The sequence below is a fragment of the Pezoporus occidentalis genome, unplaced genomic scaffold (assembly GCF_034315485.1).
Source record: "Pezoporus occidentalis ecotype Australia unplaced genomic scaffold, CSIRO_AGI_Poc_V1 ctg86, whole genome shotgun sequence".
NCBI classification, from domain to species: domain Eukaryota; kingdom Metazoa; phylum Chordata; class Aves; order Psittaciformes; family Psittacidae; genus Pezoporus; species Pezoporus occidentalis.
Genome location: NW_026916220.1, coordinates 3,662,845 through 3,686,402, shown reverse-complemented (window position 1 = coordinate 3,686,402; position 23,558 = coordinate 3,662,845). Strand labels below are relative to the sequence as shown.

General features: G+C 43.0%; 1 protein-coding gene across 7 annotated transcripts in view; it reads right to left on the bottom strand.

Moving 5' to 3' along the window:
- The window catches only part of SEMA6A (semaphorin 6A), a 115,571-nt gene extending 92,747 nt beyond the window's left edge, over positions 1-22,824 (bottom strand). For 3 of the 7 annotated variants that reach the window (XM_062604459.1, XM_062604464.1, XM_062604463.1), the window contains exon 1: positions 22,222-22,824. The gene's annotated coding sequence lies outside the window, so the exon portion shown is untranslated. Of the gene's footprint in view, positions 1-13,754; positions 13,776-20,315; positions 20,436-22,221 lie in introns of those variants that run through there. The other 4 variants (XM_062604465.1, XM_062604466.1, XM_062604460.1 and 1 more) reach the window with 3 other exon arrangements.
- Between the last annotated feature and the right edge of the window lie 734 nt (positions 22,825-23,558).

Sequence of the window (23,558 nt, the reverse complement as noted above, 5' to 3'; positions counted from 1 at the left end):
AGTTTATTCTGCAGGTTCAGTAAGAGATTACACCCTAGAAGGTTCCTTAGATGTTGTGAAGATCACATAGCCTGCTGTGGCTAATCAGCTGGATATCCTGTGCATTACTACAGGAAATAATGAAAGCAGCAAAGGCATTTCAAGTAAGAGCACAGGATATTTCACCTCCCTTGTTCCTGTTATTTAAAATTTAGCTAAGGCAGTAAGACTGCAGGACTTTGACATGCATCTGATGGTTTCCTCACACATGAACCCACTTCCCACTTCAGTCCTGCCAGCAGTGGTTGGCAAGCTACCCCTAACTCCTTTCTAGCTACCCGTATGACATCTGCACACAGAAGGTGTTTATTTCCCTCGCTCCTTTCAGACAAAAGGTTTTTGAGATGTTTTTGACTATAAGCTGCAAGAGCTCATAGAGCAAATAAAATAGAAGCACCTTTCTCAAGTAACTGTTGTTGAATTCTCCAATGAGGATAAAGCTAGTACAAACAACTGCCTGATGCGGGGTAACTTTTCCAACCATTTCCAGCCAGCCATGTCTGGAGTCTCTGTTTACACTGGTAGAAGATGGCTCCAGACCTATCAATGGAGAATTCAGTCCTGTGGAGTACAGGTGGTGCACTCCATATGGCATCCAAAGATGCTGAGGTCTACTGTAATTAGTTATTAGACCAAGTTTGGCAGTTTAGCATGTTTTATGTGCAATGAGTAGCAAAAATAAAAAAAAATGTTCTAAAATTAAAGGGAATTTAAAAAAAAAAAGACAGCAAAGCTAAGAAATATTTTCTTGTCCTTTCTTGTTTCACGATAAAGAACTATTTCTTCTTTTTGAACTGCAAAAGAAGTTCATAGCAGAAGTTTTTTTGGTTCAGACCTTTTCAGTGCTGTCACTCCTGCTCTTGAGTGTAAACTGGAAGCAGACCTTTGCAGCCTAGCTGCAACAAGACTTTTCCAGAAAGAGCTGTCTGATGTTGGCACAGCACTGCCATGTTGTTCCCTTAACTATTGCTTCCTAAAACACCACTGTGTGGGAAATAAAGAAAGGAAAGAAGCTGTGAACAATGCATCTTTGTGTCCTACTGACTTCCAAGAACAGTACAGGCAGCCCCTGGCTGTGATACACCTCTCCCCAGCACACATCCAAGCCAGCCTTTCGTAACTGAGGGCTGCTCTAACGGCCCATGATGCCACATGCATGCTTCCCGCAGGTTCCTGCCACTCTTCGGAGAGCTTACAAGCTATTTGAGACAATGGGAACTGTCTTCTATAGAGTCTTCATTCAGGGTCTGTAGCTTCACCCCCTCCTTTTAAAACCTGAAAATTACAGTATTGTTAGCTCTCTAAAGCAAGGAGTTTGAAAGAACTGCAAATTAGTTATGTGAAACTGGGGTGAATAATACCTTCTAACTGTGGCGAATTCCAGAAAGAAATTCATTCACACACACTGACTTCATCTCAAAATGTTCATACACTGAAAGGCTGGCTCCACATATGGTTTCTACATGAACTGAAAAAGTATATTTTTTTTTTTTTTTTTATGACAAGTATTTATTTAGACAAATATTTGGTCTTTCTGTAAGGAAGAGAGATATGCCACTTAGCATCAATTTAACATATCTACTTTACCTGGTGGCTGTACCCTGTTTTTGAAAGCAAGTGTAAAATCTCAATATCCCTAACATCCATAAGCTTATCTGTTTATGAACATCACCAGAAAATATTTCTGTTTACAGTTTTTATATTACATTTCACTTTCTATACAGAAATACTCAAGTAAATGAGTTCGTTTCCTGGAATATTCCATTGGAGCAGTAAGTATTACCTTGTGTGAGCTTCATATGCATTGATAAGGTAAAGCAACAGTAAGCCTATATAAAACAAGAGAATGGGTATATTACAACACCCTAAAAGGAAGAGTTTATTCACCCTGCACTGCTTCTGCACAAAATCACCAAACACCTCTGCACACTGAACCATGATGATGCTCCTCCTGTTTCTACACTGCATTGCCTACATACAGGGGGTTAAAAATGCTGCTCCTCATCAGTTTGCTCCCAGGAGCACCTAGCTGGTGCAGGCACAGGGCTGCTGCAAATCCATTCAACAGACAGTGCAAGAACTTGCAGCAAATTTACTGCAAATTGGACCAATTCCCAGCTCTTTAGCAGATTTTTTTAATAGCTAGATGTCATTGCTAGATGTGCTGGTGGCTGTGGAACTACCCTCAGCCTGTTCACAAAGACCTTCACTTTTCATATATTTTTTCTCAGTCATCCCTGATTCAGAACCTTTGGTTCCTACTTTCAAATCCAGTAGGGCTGACAATCGGATAAAATCCTGGAAACTGCTGTGGTTTTGGGTGTTTTTTGAGAAAAGGGTTCACTGCAGCAAATACTTCTTTTCCTAGTGACAGTCTAATTGTTGATGACAGCCTAAAATTCTTATATAAAGTTCAAGAATCAAACTGCAATGCCACTGCTCTTCATATTCTTCACAAGTTGTAAAGAAGTATTTCCCAAGAGTCATGGTCTTCCAAATTTCCCACTCCAGAGTTTTTGAAGTTATTTTTCTCTCAGAAATACATGCTCACTGCCTAAAAGACCCACACAACTTGAGATGCCTTTTCTTTTTTTTTATTTTGCATTTAAATATGCAAAACAGCTGTAGATGTCTGCTTCCATTTTTCAACCATCTGCTTCAATAACTACAGGATGGACTCTACACTGACCTTGCTTTCCAGTCCCATAGTCTATGAATAAAGCTGTTTAAAACATGACTTAAATCCAATGACTGATTTGCAAGGAAGCCATCACTACACAAGCCTGGAGTCTGAAGGCACACCACTGGTTCACACATTGTCTTCTAACAGTGGAATGTCTCCTTGTTTACTCTGACATACCTGGCAATGACTGGACAGTAACACCAAAGTTTACAAACTTGCTTTCTTTACTCATCAAATCATCTTTTGGGGTAAGTGGCAGCTGACAAAAACATATACTCTTTTTGAAGATAACTTAAGAGTCACCAGAAGACCACTTGTCAGCAAATTCAATGCATATTTATACCTTTATTTAAAGGTTTTTGTCTGGGCCAGCCTTGTTAATTCCTACAATTTTTCTCACAAGGCTATATAACATTGTCTATTTTCTTTGATGCTCTGGCTTCTGTAATCAAGATACTAGATTAATTTCCAGGAGTAAGAGAACTCCTTGGTCCCCCAGGACATCTTGCAAGCTTCCCCATTTCATCGTGAAGCCCTGATCAGTAGAGCTTGGCAACACTGTGTGTCTCTTCACACTTTCAGAGACTCCAGAAAACCAGCACTCTCCTATGAGTGTTATGAAAGGCTCTGTGATGTATTTTATCGCCACTTGTTAGACCCAGGTTAAGGAATTCAGACCACTGATAAAGACAAGCTTTTCGAGTACCACATGTGCCAGAAAGAGGTGGGCTTGTTCTGACCCTTGGGCAGAGCCCAGCGCAACCCAGCAGAGCCACGTGAGGGGCCGAGCAGGCTGGGATGGCTACACCAGGTGGGCTCACCCTACCTAATGCCAGTGGTCTATGGGGATTTTGCATCTACAGAAGGATCCAGTTAAAGAAAAGACAAGAAAGAAAAGAAAAATGAGAAGCATAAATCTGTGGCCACAAATGCAAATGCAGCTAAAGCATAACAGCAAACCCCTGGAGAAAATAAAACACTAAAATATCTTTATTTGTAAAGAGAAAAAATTATCAAATGCATCTCTAGCAAAACATCCCCATTAGCATTAACCTTCATTATTGAGCAAAGTAACAAAACTGCTATCTCCTTGATATTTCCACTAAAAATACAGAGCAGGTGATTAATATTGCACTTCTTCATGCCTCTCTTAAAAAAAAAAAAAAAATCTGTTTTGAAAGAAAAAAAAAAAAGAGACAATATATATTTAGTGGTCAACCCAAGACATGATCACTGAAGGGATGAGAATGAAAATAACTACCTACAATGCTTCCCTGCCAGTCCAACTCTCCCATGCACAGCCTGCAAGTAGGTCTCAGATAATTAATTCACATTCCTCTTCTACATAATCCTACAAAGAAAAATTACTTAGTTATATTTCTATTTTCTTTACAATATCTAGACCAGCTCTCATACATACTGAATACTTGCTAGATAAAAAGGCTACCTTCCTTAGGAAGAAAAATGCAAGTAAGGTCATCGAAAGTGTGTAATAAATGCTATTTAGCCTCTGACTGTCATTCATCATGGAGGTCACTGGGCATGTGTGGCGTACACAAAAACATTAATAAATTTCACAAAATGCATTTCCCACATGGTGGGTTTTTTTTTGCTTCTAAATTGTAGGCTTGGTCTAGGTTAAGCTTTAGATTTTTTTAAATTACATTGCATTATCTGTGTTAGAAGGAACAAAGCAGTATTTTACAAACTTCATTTCAATGTTGATAAAGCAAAATACAAACTCAGCAACCACTTACCAGACCTCTTCCCTCAAGACCACCCTGAAACTCTGAACAAGTTAAAAGGGCCGCACTGAGAATAAGTATCAAAGACATTGCCAACTTTGTCTTTCTGTTTAATTAGGAGACAAGCTCATTAACAGAACAGCTGTATAGGAGAGTATGCCTGCAGTCCTTGCTCACATAAAGGAGCGCGGTGACAAAGGTTGCAGTCACACATGCAGAAAGCAGCCCAGTGCTGGCAGCAATAGCACTAGATATAGCTGAGGACAGGGAAGCCTGTCCCCTAATGAAGGTGAAACGGCAGCACAGTGTCATAAAGTGAGATTGGGCACCTCTTGGGACAAGCCACAGAGTGGATTCAGTAGAACAGAGCACAACAGATAGAGCAGATCCTTCCTCCGCTAACCAGCATGAGTAGGTGGGAAAGACAACCCATGTCCTCAGCATCCAAATGCTGTCTTGTCCCATGGATACCGCATCATGAGCAAATGAAAACAAACATGGGTGGTAAACAAACATTACCATCAGAAAACATACGTGGTATATGTGCATGTGGGAGCAGTGAGTGTGGGCACCTAGACTGTGTGGGGTAGGGAGGGTAACGCACATTGCACCACAGCAGCCTGCTTCTGGGTTCAAATAGCCTGTCACTGAGCAGCACTATTTATAAATTAGTTAGATTTTAGTACTTGTTCAGCAAACAGCAACTAATATTCACAAAGTGCTCCAGGAACTGAAAAGACGGTTTGAACTAAAGACAGTTCATTGCAGGCTCTCCAAGCAGGAGCGTGTCCACCTAATTATTGCTGGGATATTGTCAAGCACATTTTAGCTTAAAATACAAACAAAATCTTCATTTACAATAATTTGAGGATTTGTTCAAATTTTTTCTATTGAGAAAATAAAATTTGGGAGACTTGAGTCACAGCTGTTACTAATCAAATTTATTTAAGAGAGTAATGTGAAACAGCACGTTTGCAAAAGTTCATAATCACAGCAGAATTAAATCATTTTTACAGAGCATTTATTTGAAACATTCTGTACACAAACTTTGAACATGGCAGAGAATATTTCCCTTGCAGTTTAGGTTTGATTTCATTCCTGGAAACCGCTATGAAAATCATGCTCGTTTGCAGCAGGGTTCTTTATTTACACTTGGTTTTAGTTTTAAGACCTGTGACAAACACCAGATTGCTCACGTTCATCATGACACAGGCAGAGCTGCCACGCATCCTGCCTTGCCTCCTGTACTACCCGGCCAGCATGCTGCGTTCCTGGCTTACTCAGGAGGAGCTGGCTCTGCAGGTTTTTCCTCTGTGGACATCCAGGTCCAGAGCTGGAAAAGGTGCTTTGAACTTCATATGCCTCAGCCACATCAGCAGTTACAGCCACAGGGTGACAGACACACCTCAAAGTTATGGTCCTTGCACTGGTTGATGTTATTCTGTCCCTACTACAAAGACCAACCCTGTACTCATTGCCCACACAAAGACAAGTCCTGAGAATCTCAGCAGGAGTTTTAGGTCCAGCACAGACCTGGGGTCCTCTTTCCTCCAGAGCCACTGGCTTCTTTCTCTCCCTTCCCCACCCACAGACCCCTTCTCTTCAAAAAAGACAGGCTGTGAGTCTTTTAAAAAGGGTATAATACATCAAAATCTAACTTTCAGGGATTTTAATCTGTGTTCTGTGAGGCTTTTGTTTCCCCATGGAGGCTACTGACAATTTTCCTAAATAGTGCCAGGTGTAGGGTTTGTTTTTTTTCAAAGGAAGTTTTACTAGTTCAGTGGAAACTGGCCAAAAGCCATGAACTTGTTCCAGACACCTGACCAGCCAGCTGCAAAGGGTAATGCCAGCGCCTCATGGCTGCAAACATGTCAACACACCACTGGCCCGGCAGCAAGATCATACAGCCCACTAGCAGTTTCCCTCAAAATGCACATACTGTAAAGCCTCCTTCCACCAATCTGCCCAAGATTTATTACAACAAAATTGCTTACTGTACTTCTTTCAGTGCCTCTTCTCCCTGCACTGCTATGTGTCAATCTCTCTTCCATACAGGAAAAACACCTTTCTGAGCCAGTGACTCAAGATGCTCAGCAATGACGGAAAACCTTCTTCTTTTCTCTACCAATAGTTTGTTAGAGAGGAATTGAAGGAGTCTCGTGTGATCTCCCAGGGCAGGGAGGAGGGTGTGGGGATGGAGGAGAGTCCCATTTGGGCTTCTTCTCTCCCCCACCTACCAAATTCTGTGTGAAGGGTAAAGAAATCCGGCAAAGAGATGAACGATGTCACTTGCATTTCCTGTTTGCCATCTGTGTTTTTTTTTTTCACTCCAAACTTTCTATATAGTTTAGACGGTGACAGCTCATCAGAAACAAACTGTCCCACAGCATACTGCCGATGTGTAAGGTAGAGAGAGCAATGAAATACAGCACTTTCATTTTGCCCTCCCCTCTTATACCTTGGCACTTTGGCTATCCCTCTGTACCAGTATGGATATATATCTACAGTTACTACCTTAATCCCTGTGCCTGTAGAAACCTTCCATCCCTCAGCCTTGACCTTACAGCTGCTTTCCTTGCTCCCAATAACCATTTTTTCCTTAGAAGTTACTCTATGTATCTGTGTTTGCCCCACCACTTCTGGGGGTAGCTGGGATCCAGCAAGAGCAGTATGGTACTGCAGCTGTATCCACTCATAATTTCAGGATTTATAGGTTTCTTCTGGACTTAGTCATGATGCTATCTTTTGAAAGATAATGTTTTTGAGAGATTACACATACCAAAAGCCCTGATATGCCTCCATAAATTTAACTTCAACTTTATTAACTGGGAAGCACTTATCAAAACCAAACATTTTTCTCTTGATTAAAGTATTTTGAATGAAGCTGTAGTAAAAAAAAAAAAAAAAATGCAGTCAAGATAAAGCAATACGTCAACACAGACCATCTTAGTGGGTTTGCTATGGGGGAAATAAAACCCTAACAACCAACCCAAATTCTGCAAACTATGACTAGCTTTCTTGCAATCTCTCACCTCTCACAAGCTCGCAGAGCAGGCATTAACCTGACATACAAACTTTTCCAAATATTTTTAACACTTCAAAGACAGATAAATTCTCTACTACTTATTCTTCCTCAATGCATCCTTCAGCAGGCCAACACAGCTTCCTATCTTTTGCCTGCTGAGTCAATGCTAAAAATACAGATTAGGCATGAAATACTTGGTTCAATAAAGTTTAAACTGATAAAAAGCGAGGATTTTTCCTGCAGTTAAGGGTGACATTTTGTCCTTAATTTCCCATTTAATCTCTTTTTATATCGCATGCTATCACATAAAGTTGCAATGGAGTTTAAAGCAGAGAATGATAGCAGTGACTTTAAGCCATCCTAGTGTTTTCTAAGACAAAACCATAGCCAAAGACAGTGTCCTTGTTTCGCACCTGCTGTTGTAAATGGAAATACTGCTTATGTTCCTAGGAGATCACAGGTTCATCATGAGAGTGTAACATAATATTTTAGGGACTGTAGTGACAGGACAAGGGGTAATGAGTTAAAACTTAAACAGAGGAAGTTTAGATTGGATATAAGGAAGAAGTTCTTCCCTGTGAGGGTGGGGAGCCACTGGAATGGGTTGCCCAGGGAAGCTGTGAATGCTCCATCCCTGGTGGTGTTCCAGGCCAGGTTGGACAGAGCCTTGGGTGACATGGTTTAGTGTGAGGTGTCCCTGCCCATGGCAGGGTGGTTGGAACTTGATGATCTTAAGGTTCTTTCCAACCCAAACTACTCTGTGATTCTATGGAGCATCCCACCTGTTTCTTCAAAGAGGATCAGTCTTGTTAGTATGAGCCACGTTGTCACTCAGTGGCACCTCATAATTCTTTTGGAACATGTAACTTACTTCTGCATGCATTTGAGTTGTGTCTCTAGATATTTTAAACACACGCAACTATTTTTTTGAAAAGTGAGACTTGATCAGATGCGACTGAAGAACTGAATGCTTTCTTTATGAATGCATCGCCTTTCTTCTACACACAATGTCAGCTGTTCAACAGCAGCTTTCTACCCAAGGCTCTGTCTAAAACCATCTGCAGGCTTACACGTCTAAGTCTGAGGTGTGGATTGAGAAGAGGGCAAAGGTGTGAACTAGGGTCAGAAGCAAGCATCTGGCCACACAATAACTGCAAGGTACAAACACAAACATGCCACCTTTTCAGAAAGGTTTTCACCACTTGGGAGTCCACCGTACCCGGACAAAACGGATTTAGGGAAGGCACGAATTTAAAGCACATGAGCATAGGCATCTTGATCAGCAGCTGTGCCCTTCTGCTGATTTCTTAGCCTGTGTGGGTGTCCCAAGATCAGCAGGAGTGGGAGCAGAATGACTCCAAAACATAAAAAAAATCTCTCCCTGGGTATCTTGCTTTGAAGTAAAAAAACAACCAACCAATAAACCTAAAATATGCTAACGCCTGCAAGTTCTTGGGCTTGAGTCCTTAATGCAAAAGTAACTCTTGGATGGCTGAAAGAACAACTTCCAGAACCTGCACTTTGCCTGTTCTGGATCCATAATATGACTATTGTTAAGAAAATGAAAGCTGAAAGATGCTGTGTCTCAAGCGAGACACAAATGAAATGGTTTAAAATATGCACTGAGTTCACATGGAACTCACCTGAGGCAAAATCCAAATATGAATGCACGCTATTTCTTTAAAATAGGATTTGAGTTAAAAAAAAAGAAAAAGCAAAATCGAAAATTTAAATTGCCTTAGATTTGTGGGTCAAGCCCATTTCTAGCTGATTTCTAAGTCACTTTTAAAACAAAGAATTATTTGAATTACTATTTCTTTATTCTTCCAAACACTGGGGAAACATACAGCTGCTGCAGTCTATTTTTCTACATCTTGCAAAAAATACATACAGTTCTAAATTCTGGAAGCTCTTTAAGAGAGTATTTAAATACCTTTTGAGCTACAGAAAATATCCTTCATATGAGCAAGGGGATGTGCTACAACTACTGCCAGAGACTATTTAATAGCTTGAAGCAATTTCTACCCTCCTGTTTGAGCAGGAGAAAAAAATAACAACCCTGTTTAAGGGACATGGAATCTCTTCCTATCTTCCCTTCTCTCTCTAAAATCCAACTAATTTGCCTCGACTTAAACTGTGCTTTTAGTCTCCCTTCCCCATGATTACTGAAGAACTAAGCAGTAAAGAGAACAGGACCCCAAGACAGACCAAGCACATGTTGATCTGGGACTCTGTTTTGCTAATATGCAGAACCACCATTTCTACTCAGTGCAAACTCTGAAATGTGTTCAACTGGAGGCACTTGTATACCTATCCTGTAAGGCTGAGCAAAAACGGTGCAAGCACTGAAACTAAACAGGAATATATTTTCTGTAAAAGCAAGGCTGAGACATGAAAGCTGTGAAAGAATCTTGTTAGCAATTCCTTGTGTAGGCAGCATGTCTCACTTTAATCATATGCATTACGGCCTTTACCCGTCACTGTGAATTCACTCCTAGAGCTTTTCTGCACATCAGTTTGGCTAACCCACTTTCTAATGTCTATGTCTCTGTGTAAGAAAGCTGAAAACTATATTGCTTCTTATACTGCAAACAGCAAGACAACACATACACAGACAAAATCAGTGCCTTTGAAGAGCATGGCTTGTGTCCATCATTTTTTGGTTTTGTTCCATGTTCTTCACTACCCTTCATTATCATCTGGATGCCTGAAGCATCTGCACTGAGATTTTGAAACACAAGAGGGCAGGGTACATGCGAAGGAAAAAGTACAGTGCATTTTCCTGTTATTTTTTACAGTGTAAATTGCCTAGTTGAACAGGCTGCTGTAAAACTTTAAAAAACTTATTTCTCACTTTCAGCATAAAAAATATGTGACCAAGCTCCTTTTCTTTCTCTCTAGACATTATGCTGCTAGTTATAGCTGTACCCTTGCACTTAGAAACTGTGTGGAAAAGTTCTTTGTCTTGAAATCTGTAGCAATTTCTAAGGCCACTATGTAACAGCAGACAAAGTTACCTTGCCCTCTTTCCACACTGACAAATACCCATTTCATTCAGAACTTCTATTTTCAGCAGATTGACATGCAATCTGATATAAATGCAGTGGATTCTCTCTCAGTAAATTCCACCCATTGAAATTGTTAAGGCCCTCCCCGTGTAAATGTATTTTGGTAAATGTGTTGTGTTTGTTCTTACACAACCCTGTTTTTAAGCACGGGTATTTAGAGAGGCTGTCATACAATGGTTGTCTACAAGTAAGCAGCACAGCTGCGAAGTAGCACTCCAGCCTCCCCGCTAACACATTCTCTGATGGTTTACTGTTGAAAAATTTCCACTACTAGACTCTTTGAAGCTAAATGTCAGCTCAATGTACAGATACTACTATGGTACAATGCCTTCTTGATGGTTCTGATATTCATTTGCTTATGAATTAATTTCCTCCAAAATTTTTAAGTGTCAGTAATTATGACTCCTGAAGTCAGCAAGGTTTGTCACCAATATAAACAAAAGCTTGTTTAGTAATTAGCTTTTCTAGACAAATCCCATGTCTGATGAAATAAATATGGACCTGCAATCCGAAGCAAAACTGTGTCCTCATTTTTCTGTTTGATGTTAACAGATCAAATGTTAGATTCTGCTTTTAATCCATATTTTTGTGCTGTGGCCCAGCTCCTCTGCACTTATCTACATGAGCAATGTAATTGGTTCTGATGACATACTCATATGAGATAAGGCAACTTGTTTCAGTAAAGGTTTACAGCTGGATATACAAGTATTTGGATCTTGGGAGCCTGGGGCAAAGGAGGAGGTCAGGATTAGTCCTTCCATAAAACCAGTGCTGTAAGCATCCATGAAGGTGCTCCATGTTTTGAAAAGTTCTTTAAGTTCTTTGACTGTGACAACAATGAATTCTTTCATCCATTTGAAACTAAAGCAGATTACTGACTATTTGGGGGGGAAGAGGGAAAGTCTAAAGAACTGATTTGCTATTCAAGGTACATCAATGCAAGCATTCTTACAGACCCCTTCTTCAATATTAGCAGTCATTGTACAGTCTACCCTTCTGCAGCAGGCCACCAGCATTCAGTTGCACCAACATGTTACCAGAAAGAGCCGGGCTGAATTGGGTGCTCTTCAGCTTCTTTGATTTTTGCAAATGACATTACCTCCAGGATTTCAGCTGCTACAAGAGAGCTGAACAAGCATGGATGAACACAAACAAAAACAATTGGTCAGAAATGTAAAGGGTGCACTGGAAAGGAATTAGAATTTGTGTGTTAGAGATGTTACTCTATGCCACACTTCATGTTTTATTTTCTGTGTTTTCTCTGATAGATACTTTAACACATGTACGCAGTATTCTAAGAAAAATGTCCCAACAAATCAAAACTGCATTATTCTCAGTCAGCCGGTCAGTCACCAGCCTTCATCTCACACCTTCAGGTTATTAGCTCCAGGTTGGTTAAATTTGCCTTTTGGATTATACATACTGTTGAACAAGCACAGATTTTTTTTTTATCTTGGGAAAGGAAGTGTTCTGGCAGTATCTCCAGGTCTTACGCTTAAAACAGGATAAAGCAAAAAAGACACCACCACCCTACAATATACACATCTCGTGACGGAATTAATCAGTGTATCTGAACATGCTGAACTTCCCTACAACAGAATTAAAAAGGAAACACCTTGCAGATAATAATGAAAAAGTGTAGCAGCTCATTCAAAAATCTTTCCTCTTCCCACAACAGCTCTTCAAGGATTCAGTTCTTAATTTCTTCTGAAAAAAACCCTCACAAACTAAACAAATTCCTATTCAAATTCAACAATAATTTCCCTAGGTGAGATAAAAGCTTACCAAAGAATCACCACAAAAAAGTTTGCCTTCTAACTTCTTCATGAAAGTTGAAAACTTCCATCTTTAATTCCTTTCCAAGAACAAAAAAAAAAAAAAAAATAAAAAAATTCTACACAATGTGTTTCTACAAAATGCAAATGATACGAACAAGTCAGAGGTTTGCACGGACACAGTTCTTAAAAAATATTTCATCTAATCACCCTCCTATAACAGACTACAGCAAATTTTAAAGATCAATTTAACTGCAGTAATTTCTGATTAATATGGCTAGGATCAGTAAGTTGTAATTGCAAAAGCTGTGCATTTCTAATTAATAAGTACAAATGGCTCAGAATTAGAAAGGGTTGAATGCTATTAGAAGTTTATACACATAGTACCAAACACTGTTCATACAGAAAACTAAATTCAAAAGTTGGTTTTAATGCATGATGCTCTTCTTTGATTAGACAGATATGATGAAAAGCCAGTACTATGCTGTACAGACTATGACTGGAGGTTTAAGACTACCGTTAAACAGCCTGTGATACTGTTATAATAAAAAAGGCATTTTAAATCAAATATCAGGCTGTATTTAACCATGCTCATGGTGTGTAGTACTACTCAAGAAAGATAAACCGGTGGGACTCAACCTCTATTTTGCCATCAAGCAACAGACAGCGGGCTGTACAATGCATTGAGAGCAAGTGACATAAACGCAGCTCCAGACAGCACATCTTTTTCCTTGTTCTGTTGTTTTGGGGCAGGATGCAGTAGTATCCTCTCAGCCTGTGTCAGTGGCAATCACAGCATTTCCCAGGCAGACCTAGGCATGTGGCCAGGGCTCCGGCTGCCCTCGTGTCCTTCCTTCCCATCCACCCACTCCAAAGGACCAGTGGGCAGTGGTGTACTCTGCCCAGAGAGGAGGACTGGCTGCAGGCAGCAGGGAGCTCTGAGGCTGAAGAGAGGACAACTTTCCTGTCTCGAGGTCCCTTTGTGAGCAGGAAGCCAAAGCCAAGCTTTAGCCTCCCAGGAATATTCAGGCAGTAAGATGCTATTCAACACGTGCAAGATTTGTGAAGCAAAATCCCTAACTTTGCTAAAAAGACACAAATACAGCAACTACTTTCCCAGAAATTGTCATTTTTTTTTTCCTTGATGAGGTTAGTACCTTTGATGCTTGAATTCAGCTGCTTAGGAATGCAGAAGAACTTCTATGATCAAAGATAAATGAACTGAAAAAACTATACCGAAATGGAGTTAAGGGCTTGCTGCTGAGGTGTTCAGTAGAAACCCTTCTTTACTCTCCATCAGAAACAAGACTGGGCATCTATACTGACTGTACAATCACTTATCACTCTCTTTTCTGTTTCTTGGAGGTATACAATTAAATAATAAGCAATAAAAATAATGTTAAAGAAGTGTAAACATACCTTACAGAACTGCTTAAATTAATTTCTATGCAGTTATTCTATACCTAACGTGCAACTAAACAGCGTAAAACAAACTCTAAGAAGAAAAACACAACACAATTTGTATCTCTACAAAATGACCATGGCATATTATTTTGTTACATCAGACTGCCAACCTGCTAGATACATGCACACTGTGAGTTTAACATGAAAAAAGACTAGGATTAACTTCATGTAAATATGCATATATAACTGAGTACGCAAAAGCCAGACTATAAAACAGAAACTTCCATACTTTGTGAGAGTATAAAATACAAACACAGATTTTCTGTGCATCTAGCAGCAACCAGAGCTTTGTAATCTTCAAAACTGATGTGAAATTTTTAGACTCCAATTTGTTCAGTTGGTAGGACTCCTGAGGATGATTACAAATAACACACACATGCTCTCAATCTGCTTGTCGATCTCACTTGAAAAAATGACCACAAGATTGGGTAGTAAAGTCCCAAGCTGAAGCTTTAAAACTCATCTCTGAATGCAAGCTAACCATCTGAAAGTGAAAAAAGTGGCCAGTTTTCCAGATCAGTTCCAATTATGCTGAATTCTTTCATCTACACTGCACAGCTTTTAATATTATTTACTTGATGTGAATATTCAAGGCTCTCATTAATTTTTTTTTTCAAGCACAAGATACATATCAACCTTATCTGTGGAAGAACCAAATTGCTTTATTAGAACTGGAGGGAAATTGTGTTATTTTGGAGACACTGTAAAGTGCAAAAGAAATGGGACTGAAGTATCTGGTAAAACATGGGCCCTGCTCACACGGACGTAATTAATTTTTTTTTCTCAATGGGAAAAGGGGAGCATGATTTGCTTAGTGAAAAATGTTTGTGCATTATTTTATATTACGCATAACTGACAAAACAATTAATACTCAGCACTACATTTACCAGTTGGTCTCCCAGCTACTTTCTTGTTAGATCTATTTACTACTTTCCCATTTGTCAAAAAGCTATTTCTGACTACTCACAGCTCCGCATTTCTCAAAGTATTCATGTTTTAATGCTGAAGTTGTGGACAGATATTGAAACATTGTCAAAAAAAAAAAAAAAATACCACCAGCGCCAACACAATGCTGAAAGAGCACTGGTTCTTTCTGAAAGAAGTTTATTTCCTCTTCTCTCCTTTGTAATTCAACCTGCTCTGCAGCTAACAAAAGGGTACTTATTGCCATTTTATTAAATTTAAGGCAACAATAAACATTAACTCGGTCTCAAACATGATGTCATGCAATAAAACAAATTACCTGGATTGCTTAGGAAACCCTAAATCCCCTAATTTTTATCAGCAGAACTAATGAACAGCCTCTTTTGTTCTTGCAATGGATAAAGGTAGCCATTAGTCTCTGAAGTGTACCATTTTACCAGCAAGAGAAAGCAAAAAGCAAATCTTGGGAGTAAATATCAGCTAGACGTTCACATAACAAGGTCCAGAGAGACATATCCAGAAGTTTCCTCTTTTAATCCAACTCTGAATAATGTTGGATGCTGTTTTCTGTTCCTTTAGAGCTCTTCTACTGCCAAAATAACTGCAAGGCTTGCAAGTCCAAGTATATCTTAAGCCTTTCCCAAGGCACCCCAACACTATGTGAGGCACTGAAACTATGGCAACCGAATAAGAAAGCAGCTTCCATGATTAATAGATGAAGATCCCAGCGACAGTGCCTAGCTAGGCCATAATTCAGGAATGCGGGAGGAATTAGCATAGAATCCATCTCAGTCTACCAATAAAAAGTAGATTTTGAATGGCATCAACAAAACAGCAATTTTTTTTCTGCTTAAAAACCTCCAAAAGTACAGAACTATAAACTTCAAATTCTCATTAACATTTCAATGAACGGCTGCCTCAAGTGCAAGTAATGGATAAATGTTCATGAACAATGGTGAAGGAACCAACACTGCAAATTTCCCATCTGATTATCAAAGCCATACACAGGAATACTCAATATATAGAACATCTGAGTGAAGCTGAGCAGATGGAGATGATAAAATAGAAATAATGTTTCCTGCAGTCAGGAATATATTTGGACACAGTTTTTCCCATTGTGTGTGGGATTCATGAGAGTCCTTTTTCCATCCACTGAACTGGAACACCCGACCATATCTATTATATACTCCACACATTTTTATTACTAGAAGGCCTTGTGATTCTGTCAGGGTCATTGAAAAATTGATGAGGGTTAGGAATACCTTTTTTTTTTTTAAGTGCGTAATCAAACTTACGCTATTATCGCCAGTAAAAATACTAGTATTATAATCTTCATCCACTTGATGGTCTCAGACTAAGTTGAAAGGGCATGATAAAAATATTCTTTATTTCTTTCCACTTTCATAAACATTACATTTTCACTAAAGGAAATTGGCTACAGAGGACATAAAAGCATAGGAAATGCTTCTTTTGCCTGTATCACACAAAGAGTATAACCCTCCAGTCACGGCAGAGCTTTACCTGGGGAGGTCAAGGGAGAAGAAACCAAAGACTTCTCGTATCAAGGACAGCACACATGCTGTCATGTCGCACAGCACATGCTGTGTGCTGCAATCCTGTGCACCTGCCCCTTTAACTTCAGCACCTCATGAATGTTGTAAAACTATATTTCTGCAGAAAGTTCCTCAGTAGCAGTTTTGTCAGTAGCTAAAAAAAAAACCTGGAAAAAATGGCATGGGGTAGTCCACAATATGTGAATTTCAAGTATCCAGTATAAATATATAGAAATGCCTATTATTAACAATACTTTTAATGGAAAGTCATCCTTGAATGTAGTGAATTACCATATGTCTCCACTCTAGAGATACAGCAACTGGCAGTTCTGTTAATAGCTGGTTTATCTACTTCATTTTACATCTCTATTTCAGCCACTAAACAAGCACATTGGGGCTTGGGGAAAAATTCCTTTCATATAAAAATGACTGTAATTCTCATAGAGCATACTATACCCCTCCTTTTGGCTGATAAATAACTACAGTTCTATATTGGGACTGACTTCAAGAGGTTTTGCAGTGAATTATGGGATAATTCATGTTGGGTTTTTCTTGTTTTCTTCCTACTTTTTTGAAAGCTGTTTGGTTGTTTTTTTTATTTTATTTTTGTTTGTTTTGTTTGAAAAAAACAAACCTAAAACTGTGATACCTACTTCCTTTTTAAATCAAACTGTAGCTGGAGCTGAACTCTGCATTTCAGAGGGCATAAGTCTGGCAGCCTCATTTATGTTCATCTGGTGCACAAAAGCGGGCAATATGATTATTTTATGGGGGAAGGCGTAGCTCTTTCATCCCCTTCCCTATTTCCAGTGGCACCACTATTAACTGTGAGCAGCTTTTATAAGTCCGAAGTGACAAAACCTGAAAATGCCTCTATGCCTTTTACTGAACCCCTCCTAAGACTTCCAGAATACCCTGCTCTTGTAGGTGCCTACATCTTCTGTTTTTCTTTTCTCCCTCAGTTCCCATACTACATTTAATTTTGAATCCTTTCACATCTTCCAGCTGCTAAAATAGGATAGGCAAAACGAGCAGCTTGGGAACTCTCTAAGACACACAGGACACGTAATATGTGTAATTATATCACAGTAGGTGGCACTCTTCCCTTTAAATCTTAAAGCAGTGCCCTTGAGCTGCGCTGCCATATTGCCGTGCTGCAACCAAGACCCACAGCCAAAGCATTGTTCACCATGGACAATTAAAAGATCTCTTAACACTATATAAATGTGAACATTTTTTTATTTCCATGACCATAGGTAATGGTTTAATTGTCTCAAAGACAGTACATAACGAAAATAAAGACATGCAAACTCCAGTCTGTCAGGTTTTCACTTGAATTGGGTAAGTCCACTCTGCCTTCACAGACCCTATCGTATCTATGAAAATATTCCTATGAAGAGGTGTCAGGCTCAGGCACAGGCTTTCCCCCAGCTGTTTGTTTCTGCCTTTGAACACTGTTCATGGTTGCTGCATGCTGCTGATTAGCAGCCAGACTCCATGCTATTATTGACTGCACCCCATTGCCAGAATTATCTCTGTGTATATCTCACCCCCTCCTGATACACAGAATTAATGTGCATAAAGTGCTCAAATGGTCACAGTAAAAAACACTGATTATGCCTCTTCGTTTACTGTTGCCCCATCAAGACAAAGCTTGTCACAATTTGTCAGATGCAACAGGCAGACCTAGGTCTGATCTTAACATTAAAGACTGATCTAGAGCAAACATACTTGCACAATAGCTTCAGGTCCTCACAAAGACTCCCAACAGAGAGCAGTATTTTCAGACTGAGGCCTAAACATCAGAAAAGAAAAAGTCCCATTTTGAGTAATACTGAAGCCTTTAATCTCAGAAAATTAAGCAAGCAAGGCTTCAACTGCATAAGCAAAGCTTACTTGGGGGAATGAGACTGGGAAAGATAAGGGCTAAAAAATTACCTTCTCAATAAATGAACAGTAGGAGGTAAAATACTGCAGCATCTGTACCAAATGGGATACTTCTCATTTAGTACAGTTCAACTTTTCTCTAGCATATGCTGCACCTAATAGAGTTGAATGTTATTTTCCAGAATTTACCCGGTGGTTTGTTTCCAGCACTCTGCCATAGTGTATGGGAATCAGGTACTAAACACAAAACAGTTGTTTGGGTAGTATAACAACATTTTCTCGCAAACAAGTTGGATGTAAAGCATGTATTAGCTCAGGTCAATTTAATCCTAAAACATTTTATGTCTCCCCTGCTGTAAACCACGTGAACTCCTTTCATGTGTATTTATGTGTGGCTCTTCAAAACAAGATGACAAATTTCCCCTTCCCTTCACAAAACAAGCACAAGCAAGTTCACAGTCACCTACTTCCTTTTTAATGCAAACAGTTTCTAGTCTGATTTATCACAGGTCATTAATTTGATCTCTGTCTTGTCTTTGTCTTTTTTTTTTTCTTTTAAAAAATTCAATGAAGACAACTCCTCATCCTTAGCCCAATCTATCTCCTTCTTCAGTCTTAAATGCAAATAACTCTGATCCTCTATTTACAAACATTAAGAGGAGACTGGCTAACATTTGCTTTCAGCTTCAAGGATCTAGAGACTTTAGCTTGTCATGTTTCTCCCAGCTGTTAATGCACAGTTATTTTTGGTTCAAGTAGTATAAGGTCAGTTGATAAGGTTGGTTTTGCCATTAAGCAAGAATATACAGTTTTAATGTAGACTAATTGGGAATACATAGAACATCTGTGACCACGAGATTTATCTTTCCTGAAAGTATTCACCCATGCTTCAAGAATACATGAAAAGTAAATGTTGCACATACACTTTACAGTATTACCATTTTAAAATTCGTTTAGCATTCAGACAGAAGATTCATCTGGGCATTCGGTACTAAACTTCCATGAATGCCAGAGATTTCCTCCAGTAAAGAATGGTGGAGAACAGAGATCAACCTTTTTATGCATAGGAAATTGTTTGGCTTCAGAGAAGAGTTAGCTCTCTTTGCCTTATACTTTATGAGAAGCTACCATATTAAAACCAGGTTCTTTTTAGATAAAATTATACCCTAGAAACTGAAATGCCTTGGCAACTGTACTTTTTTTAAGAGTGACAAATGTTCCTGATTTTACTGAAGCTACTAGTATTTGCTTTCAACCATGTATGAGGCAATTCCATGAAGAAAGGGGGTTGCTGGAGCAGACCCAAATTTCTTCACAATACACTAGATTGGTCTCATTTAAAACAAAAACTGAAAAAAAAAAAACAAAAAACCAAACAAAAATCAGAGCAAGCTCATTTTGCTTTTCTGGTCTGGAAACAAACAGCAAAGGAAGCCCTGAACATGATAACAGCTGCATAAATCTTCCTCCAAGAGAAATGCCACAGACTCCTCAAAATCTCCTCGAGTTCTGTGATTAAAAGAGCCTGACTCTGCTGGACTTTCTCATGTTGATGTCAAAGGATTTACCCGCCAACCAAAGATTACTTGGATGAGAATGGCTTACTGGATGACAGATTAAATGAATGCAAACCAAAAGCAGCCACTGAACTAATTTTTGCAAAGACAGTGGGAAAATCACACCTCTAGTTGCTAACTTTGATTTAGTTTGATGATTAATACTGCTCAGGACTAAACAAAAATTAGCAGAATCTGTGTCAAATAATAAGACACTGCGTAGAGCCTCATAACTGAAAATGGCTGTGGACATACAGCTCTTCATTATTTAGAACACCTGCAAGCCGCATATGCTCCTCTGGAAGATCAAGCATTCACCTTACAGTCAGGAATTATTATCTTTTACAGTTTATTGCAGAACCGACTAAAGCTTTTACTTCTTGCCATTTCATTACCGGAATAATTTTCAGCCTACAGCAATCAAAGATGCGCGCTGAACAGATGCGATCACAAGCGCGCATGTTTACAAACTTCAAAAGCAGCAATTAGTTCAGGAGCGGAACAAGAGAACGAATCTTCCCCTGAACAAGAGGTCAAGGTTAGAAAAAGAGCTATTTGCCTAAAGAAAACCCAGCAGTTACCGCCTTGCTACTCACCCTAGGAAGAGCCGGGCAGGACGGAGACGGTGGGCAGAAGGGCATCTCCGCTGCAACTGTCCGGGATGCAGCCTCAGCCCCGCTCCTCCGACAGCCCCCGCCCCCACGACGGCTGGAGCCACCCCCGAGAAACGCCTCCCTCGGATGGGAAGGGTGGAAGGAAGGAAGGAAGGGGCGGTGGGACGGCCGAACCCTCGCAAGAAGCAGGTACTTTCTGCACGCGTGATGCAGGAGACCCAAAGTTTTTGCCGCCCTCCCCGTCAGCGAGGCGGTCTGACGTTCACCGGCCGCAGGGGCTGCCCGAGACGCCGCTGCTCCAGATGTCTCCAAACTCCCAACCTCCCAGCTCCGCGTTCCACGCGTACTGCCGGCGGGAGCACAGCCCGGGGAGTGCTGCGGACTGCCGCTCAAGTGGAGCCGCAGCCACGGCACCTAACGCGCTTTGCTCTCAGCTGGGAGCCTTCTCTGCCCGTGCCTCCACGGGGACGGGGCGTGCAAACCTATCGACCTCCTGAGCATCCTTTACCCCGGCACCACTCTGTCCCCTCCTCGGCATCAGCTGACCAAACGCGCCCCGCTCCCGCCCCCCCCCACGTCCCGTCAGCCAGTCCCGGGGCTCCCCGGCGGGGCGGGACGTGTGCGGGGCTCCGCGCTGCCAGCCCGCAGCCCCTCTGGGAGGGCTGGCCGAACAGCAGCTCCTTTGTTTCGGGTGCCTCTGTTATTCCCCCTTAGAAAAACTTTCTTTCTTCCGACCTTTCGCCCGGATTCCCCATGGAGGAGAGGGGCTGAAGGAGCCGTGGTGCGAGGGCGCGGGCAGAGGGAAAGGAGCTGGGCTGCCCCGCGGCGTCCCCCCCCCCCCGCCGGACCTCCCCGAAGGGTCCGGTCTGCCCCATGGTAGGCGCCCTCCCGCCCGCGCTCACCAGCCTGGGAGAAGTGGCTCGCAGAGCCACCGGCCCGCCGGGGAGAGGCTCATGGCACCCGGTAGAGAGGGGTGGGGAGCAGCCCTGCCCCACAGACACCCTTCTCCCGGGGCTGAGGGACGGCAGGCTGCAGCCCTCCTCGGCCGGGACCGGGTCGGAGGAAAAGGGTAGGCGGCCGCTGTCCGCGGGAAGAGGGCTCGGAAGGGAGCCCGCGGCCCCAGCCCACGATCGCGAACAAAGCCCGCGGCAACGCCGGGGTCTGCGCCACGGAAGAAGTTTCCTCGGTTCCCGGCCACTTCCCCCAGAACACAACCCCAGCCTTGGGAAAAAAAAAAAAAAATATATATATATATATATATATATATATATATATATATATATGAACCACAGCCCAAGCACCCCGCATGGAAAAGCTGAGACCGCAGGGTTACGCCTCTGCATGGAGAGCCCACATTGTCCCTCTAACAAAGACACCCCCCTCCGACCCAGCCCCACTCGATGCCCTGCTGCCCCGGGGAGAGCAGGCGGCGGCCGCGGCCCCAGCCCCACAGGCGGCGTCCCGCGGCCGCCCAGCTCCCCGCTGCGAGACCCCCCGGCTCACTGCGGGCACGGCTGGGAGCTGGCGTGGCGGAGGGGAGGCCGAGCACCGCGCATACAAGCCTTGTCAGGGGGCTGGGGAGCACGGCTAGCGCGTTAACCAGGTGGGGGGCAGGGGGTGGGGGTAGAAAAAGAGGACAAAACAGGAAAGAAAGGCGAAGCCACGGTATGCCTGGAAAGTGGCAACAGCAAGCGCAGCCCGTGCACTTGCAGGCAGCTCTTCTCCTCCTCCCTAAGCGCTGCAAACGGTGTCGAGGCAGAACGCAGCAGCCAGCCTTAAACCGCACACCATCCTCGCTCCTCCCCATCCTGCCGGGGCGGCCCGGGAGCCCCCCTTAACAAGCAACCCCAAAACATCAGGTAGAGATACGGACGGGGGAGTACTGTACCTTTTCGGTGCATGTATGTAGGCAGCTAGAGGACAACTAGCTGATGTAGTGTCCCATTTAGTAATCCATTTAAGGGGATCTCTCTGGGAAACTGGTGCCACTCTCTCCTTTGCAATCCTTTGTCATTACTACATGTGTGATTCCCGGGGGATGGGATATTTAGTATTTCTACTTTCTGAATTGCAAATGCAATCTGTTCATTTCCAATGATAGGCGAGAAGAGGGGCGGGCACAGACAGAAGAACAAAAAAAGACAAAAAAAAGAAAAACCAAGAAAAAAAACCACGAAAAAGCGTTAGCAACTCCTCTCCAGACCCAAATTCCACTACGTTTCCACTCCAGTTAAGTCCCGTTCAGTCGCGCTTCTGGAGGTAAGTCATTTCGGGGTCTCCTCCTGCTCCCTCTCTACCAAAGTGCTCCCGGTGTGACGGCTGCTTCAGGAAAACTCCGAGGCCGGAGGCACTCGCCGTGCCGCGACAGGAAGACGCAGTAGCTCCTCGCCCCGCGCTGCCAGGCATCGGACCGAGAAGCCGCTGTGCCCCGCCGCTGCCCTAGCCCCGCCGTCCTGCCCCAGGGACGCTGCTTCGCCGGCAGAGGCGGAGACAAAGCCCGGACTGGAGCAGGGCGGGCGGGCGGGCGGGGGCGCCGCGCTCCGCCCCCTTCCCCGCCGCCGCTCACCGAGACGGGCGGGGCGCGTGCCCGGCCGCCCCGTCCCGCCCCGGCGGGCGGCATCCCCGAGGGGGAGGAGCTAGCGAGTGAGGGGCGGGGCCCCGGAGGCGCGGATTGCGGTGTAGGTGGGGGTCGCCCGTCTTCGGTCCAGTCGTGCTCCGACAGTGGCAACTCCCTGGCGGCACCGGGCTTATGCGGGCAGGTGCAACCGGAGGGTACCCACTGTCCCCGGCTTCCACCCGTTCCCTCGGAACTGCCGAGGGGCGGCGGGGTGGCGCGACGAACGCGGCGGGACAGAGACACGACCGGCCCGAGTCGCCCGAACCGCCCATAGCGGTGGAGGCGCTCGGTGCGGGGCCGCTGGCCGCAGCCCCACGGGGGATGGGCGGCTGTTCCGCGGGCTGCGGGCGCGACGGCAGGCGGTGCGGAGCCTGGGGCGGCGGAAACCCGCACGTGCTGCAGCCTGTCCCAGGGCGCGGGCATGGGCCGTAACGCCAGCGCGCGTTCACCCTGTACCCGGCGGGAGCGGGCACGGGGGCAAAGGGCCCTGCCGGCTGCTTGTCTTCACCTTCCTTCCGCCCGAGTCCCGCCTTGGTGGTCGGTGGCGGCGCTGGTGCCTGTCGGGGAGACAATCCAGCCGGGAGCAGAAGCAAGCGACGCTAAAACAT